This window comes from Lissotriton vulgaris, chromosome 2_1 (genome assembly GCF_964263255.1).
Source record: "Lissotriton vulgaris chromosome 2_1, aLisVul1.2, whole genome shotgun sequence".
Lineage (NCBI taxonomy): Eukaryota > Metazoa > Chordata > Amphibia > Caudata > Salamandridae > Lissotriton > Lissotriton vulgaris.
This window is the reverse complement of record NC_141687.1, coordinates 1,116,499,223-1,116,505,222: the sequence shown is the minus strand read 5'-3', so window position 1 is coordinate 1,116,505,222 and position 6,000 is coordinate 1,116,499,223.

Genomic DNA, 6,000 nt, shown 5'->3' with positions numbered 1-6,000 from the left:
GATATTGCTAAAACTTTTATCCTAATATTTTACCTGTATGCGTATTTTACTATGTTATTCAAAGATGACAGGCATCTGATGGCATCATGAAATGCGGGAACACCACTGTAACTGGTTTTCATAGGCAAGACTTCAGGTCGATTCGGATCCTGTAGGGGGGACAGATCAACATCCTCCTACATCAAAATGCTAAAGTACCTCTAATGAGGTCATACTTCAATTATTCGCCTATACCAATACTGGTCTCTGGGCTAAACCACGTTAATTTAGAATATTAAATATCCTTTTCTAAATTTCTAGTGCCTTTTAGAGAGATCGAGGCTACTAGGCAGGATCTGGCCAGAGGGAATTGATTTTTTATATAAACAAAGTACAATATAGCGCTGCCAATGTCTAAAGTACCTACCGGTATAACCGGCACATCAGCGCTGTCTTTTTTTCTTTTTTTCTTTTTTTCAATGCCCCGGAGGAGGATTTGTGTTTCTATTCTGGCCCTGCTTGCAGGGGGGCTCTGAGGTTTTGTTGCACCACTGCATCGAGATCTTTTAAAACTATACCTGGCCACATTTTTAATTATGCACGTGTAACTTTGTAATCAAAATTTCTGGATCGACTCCATTACGCCAGTAATGTAATTAAATCGGCAGTTGCTGTGAAATATATAGAATAGGAGCAAAGGAACATCGAAAGCGCCTAGAACACAAGTGGTCGTTCTTCATGCCAATTTTGTTTGTTGCACTTTTTTAAATGCAAAATGTATCCTGCATTCAAAATTGGCTGGAAAACACATGTCATACTAAAATATAGCGGCAAATGACAGATTTCCATTTCACATAATTATGCGTACTTTTAATGTTATGTAAGTATGCAAAAGAAAATTAGGCAAATTACAAAAATGCTAATATTTCCTACGTTCGGACAAAAGTGTCAGAAGGTTTTAAAATAGAGAGAAAAAACAAAGGGATGCGCCAATTCTTCAATTTGCTCCAACGCGTCATCTTGTCAACCATGTTGAATGCTGTGCATAAGTCCATGAAACAGCAGTATAATGAACCTGCTTCCTCCTTCAACTTCTGTGTAAGGCTCCAGAGAAAACAAGCATTGGAAATGCAATAGGTCTCGCAATAGGAAAGTTGGAGTTATTGGTCTTATAAATGACATTTTTTTTATTTATGTGTGGTTTTTTGAAATAGCTAAATAAATAGCTTTGTCATTTACAAAGCCAATAGGTATATCTTTCGCAAATGAGACACCTCTAGCATTTGTAATGCAACATGTTTTGTATTTACAGGACTTAGATGTATTGATATTACAAATAACAATGGCTTTTAACTTTTTTTAAATAATTAATACGTAAATAAAAGTGATTTTATTTTATAATGGCAATAGCTTAAACTTTTGTAAATATCTTTAGTTAAGATTATGTTCTGTGTATTTTATTGTGACGAAAATCCAAGAACAGAAGTGAAATATTAACATCTTTTTTGTCATTTGTAATAAAGCTTGAAACATTGAGAGAACATATTTGAACCAGTGATGCTGTGGTGATGCTGAGTGATGCTGTAGTTGCGCTGAGTGATGCTGTGGTTGTGCTGAGTGATGCGGTGGTTGAGCTGAGTGATGCTGTGGTTTGCGCTAAGTGATGCTGTGGTTACGCTGAGTGATGCTGTGGTTGCGCTGAGTGATGCTGTGGTTGCGCTGAGTGATGCTGTTGTTCCGCTGAGTGATGCTGTGGTTGCGCTGAGTGATGGTGTGGTTGCGCTGAGTAATGCTGTGGTTGCGCTGAGTGATGCTGTGGTTACGCTGAGTGATGATGCTGTGGTTGCGCTGAGTGATGCTGTTGTTGCACAGAGTGATGCTGTGGTTGCGCAGAGTGATGCTGTGGTGGTGCTGAGTGATGCTGTGGTGGTGCTGAGTGATGCTGTGGTGTTGCTTAGTGATGCTGTGGTGGTGCTGAGTGATGCTGTGGTGGTGCTGAGTGATGCTGTGGTGGTGCTGAGTGATGCTGTGGTGATGCGATAGACAGAGTGAGTCCAATAGATAGATCGAGGGAGGGCGATAGATAGAGGGAGGGCGATAGATAGATAGAGGGAGGGCGATAGACAGAGTGAGGGCGATAGATAGCTAGATAGATAGTGAGGGTGATAGATAGATAAAGTGAGGGCGATAGAGTGAGGGTGATAGATAGAGTGAGTACGATAGATAGACTAATAGAGTGCGGGCAATAGATAGATAGACAGATAGAGTTAGGGCGATAGATAAAGTGAGGGCACTAGATAGATAGAGTGAGGGCGATAGATAAAGTGAGGGCGATAGATAGATAGAGTGAGGGTGATAGATAGATAGAGTGAGGTAGATAGATAGATCAGCGATTGAAATATTCATTCGACCGCTCACATTTGCGAGTCAGATTAATTCAGGACGAGCTATTTTTAGGTCCTACTCGCCCTTTCTGGCGAGTTGGAATGCAAACTGACACTTGACCTCTGCCTCAGAAAACAGAGGAAATGTAACAAGATAGCAAGATTTAAAGCCATATTTATTGCTCACAAAGTAAATGAGCAATAAAAATGCTTTTAAATCTTGATAATTTGTCACATTTTCTCAGCTGTCAGAGTTAGAGGTCAAGTGCATTTCAGTTAGGTCAAGGAGATTTTGTAGGTTACTAGACCTGCAGGTCTAGTGCATTTTTTATTTTATGATTTTTCGAGCCCTGTAGATAGATAGATAGATAGATAACTAGAGTGAGGGCGATAGATAGAGTGAGGGCAATAGATAGATAGAGTGAGGGCCACAGATAGATAGATAGATAGATAGAGTGAGGGCGCTAGATAGATAGAGTGAGGGTGATATTGTGAGGGCGATAGATATATAGAGTGAGGGCGATAGATAGAGTGAGGGAGATAGATAGAGTGAGGGCGACAGATAGAGTGAGAGCGACAGATAGAGTGAGAGCAACAGATAGAGTGAGAGCGACAGATAGAGTGAGGGCGACAGACAGAGTGAGGGCGACAGACAGAGTGAGGGCGACAGACAAAGTGAGGGCGACATTTTTGGTTTGCAGTGGAGTGGATTAGAGTAATTGGTAGTTTGTGTATAAAATGCAGCGAAAATATATCCAATCATCTGAAATTTTAATGTTTTATTCATAATTTCATTAGTACATTTTAATTTTAATGCCAAGAACAATAAAAAATAGTGCCAGTTTGAGGTGTTATTGATAAGGTAACTTAAAGCGTCTGGAAAAACAAATCTGTTTTCACATAACACTTTGCAATTCGAGGCCTTTTAACTGTTCCCCCTCCTCAAAAATTTTTAACAGTAAGATAACCATTTTTTATTTCACTCCTCATAAAAATGCATCCCTGTAAATCAATATGTGCATGCAAAAGTGTGGGGTTTTGAGAATGTATTACAAATGTTCAACAAAGGAATACTCAAAATGTATTTATAAACACTTGCAAACATCTAATGTGCTACCACTTGCACTTCTGCGAAGGATTACTGCAGGTCAGGGGTCAACGTATTAATGAGAGTGTTTGAAATGTCTGCTGCCACCAAACAAACTGGAAGCTTGTTTGATAGCTAGAGGGCTGAAGGCAGAAGAGCAACGGAGAAAGCAAAGGTCATGGAGCAATTTCCCTTCTCTGCATGTAATGACCACACGTTGTGAAGCAGCATAACGTAGATACTATGGATCAATACAGCAGATGCCCTGCACATTGTCACCAGTAATATAAACACAAACAGATCTAAAGTTGCAGTTGTTTTTGTCTTCAGTTGACACGACTAATGTGTGGTACAGAGATGAGTTAAGGGATACGTTTTGAGGGTCACACAAACCGCATGTGCTATTATTCTTTCTTACTAACGCAGGCATTTACCTCTTAACAGATCTAAAGTTGCAGTTGTTTTTGTCTTCAGTTGACACGACTAATGTGTGGTACAGAGATGAGTTAAGGGATACGTTTTGAGGGACACACAAACCGCATGTGCTACTATTCTTTCTTAGTAACGCAGGCATTTTCCTCTTTCCAAACTTTATAAGGTTTTTGATTTCATTTCAATTATACTTTATATACCTCTCTATTATTGCTAACTTAATAGTATTTTGTTATCTCGTGGCCGCCTGCATGCGTTACAGGGTTACTGAATCTTTCAGAAGATTGTTTTCAGTTTAAAAGCTTTAACTTCGCACACAACAGGAACCATTCAGTCATTTGTCTTTCTTAGATTAGAAACCAAACACCTGGAACTGGCTGCACTCTCTGGCTGAGGCAAAGCGCTTCAAAGTAAAAGAAGGAGGTCTTCAAGGAGACGACGGAGGGATCTTTTTCACTAGGACCAGCTTCGAGAAACTTCCTCCCCTCTCCCTCCCGCTGTGTTTTTCAAAGCCTCCCCATGCGGTAGCGTTCATTTGTTTAACTGCGTGGTCTCGGTCTGACGTCGTAGTTTCTAGTGAAACCAAAGAGACGCTCAGATCTAATGAGTAGACGCCAGCCCCTTATGTCTCGTATACCGCCCCAGGGTTCAAGCCTCTATGCGCGTGCCACAGGCCTCTCTTCCGGATCTCTGCGTCACTTCTGATTTAAAATAAAAATAAAATCATCCTTAAATCTCCCGCTATGTGCTGATTGCCTGCGGCATGCGTATGTTGATTGTTGTGGTTTCTATTTAGGGCTGCTGGTACACGAAAAATCTCCCGTTATGTGCTGATTGCCTGCGGCATGAATATGTTGATTGTTGTGGTTTCTATTTAGGGCTGCTGGTACACGAAAAGGTCATTTTTTCGTGGGCATGCGTTCTCATTTCTAAGCGATCCATAAACTTGCATGGGAGCTGAAGAGAGACAACTTGTTTCCAGGCTAGTTAATGTAATTTCAAATTCTGCTGACGCTTGTACTCAGGGGCACAGCTATCAACAGTGCAACAGGTGTAGTGGCACCGTGGGCAGGGTGCCACTACACAGCAGTAGGCTAAATGCACCAAATGATGGTAGTATTTTCTGGTCCAGTCAGTGTGTGGGGCCCATTTACATTGCCTGCACCAAGGCCCATTGTACCATTGCTACTCCACTGCTGGTACTGAGTTTAACTCCAAGTGCTGTCCTGTCACTGTTTGTTTCAATAAAACAGGCCTTTCTGCTGATCGCTGTCTTGTAGGTTTCACTTTGCACAGCTAGCACAGCACTTTGACAAATGTCTCAGTGTAAAAAAAAGTTTACACAGTAACCACACATTGGCAAAGTCAACAGGTCTAGACTACAACTACAGGAGACAATGGTTTTTTATTTATTATTTAAGCGCCAACAAACCAGTGAGCAGGAATGAAGAATGAACAAGACGGAGGGCATTGCTGTGGGGAGGGGGGAGGAGAAATGCGACACGGCCGCAGCAGGGGGTGGAGCAGGGAGAGCGGCCTTTGAAGTGCACTTCACACGGCCGGCCGTGAAAGCCTTTGATGCCGCAGGGGGTGGAGCGGCACCAAGCTGGGCAACAGATGGCTGACAATTTGATGCTGTGCACGCGCATTTTAGGTCAATGCACGAGCACGGGCACAGCACCAAATCGCCAGTTGGGTAAAGTCTGTTTAAGTGCCTATAGTCTCGCTCTGCTCAATGCGCATGCGCATTGAGAGGCGAGACCTAAAAATGACTGTCATTCGTGGAATGACCGTCTCTAATGTATTCGTTTGAAATGGGGAACCTAAGAAAAGCATCTGCCACCATAGCCAAGAAAGTGTCAGTAGGAGATGGGCCATGTAGGATTTCTATTTTCACACAGCAGACACCTCAGAAAGAATTAGGCACCAGCCTTTCTTGGCTGTGCCATGCTATGCAATGTGAGAAAAATAAACCACCAGCAGGTACCTATGTGCCATTTGAACAGATCTTGTTTAAATCAATCCAGAGTTCATTGAAGAAGTTGTTGTGTCAATGGATCCATGAATCAATGCCAGGTCCTTCAATCTAGCAGGGTATGCAAAGGTTATTTAGGAGCT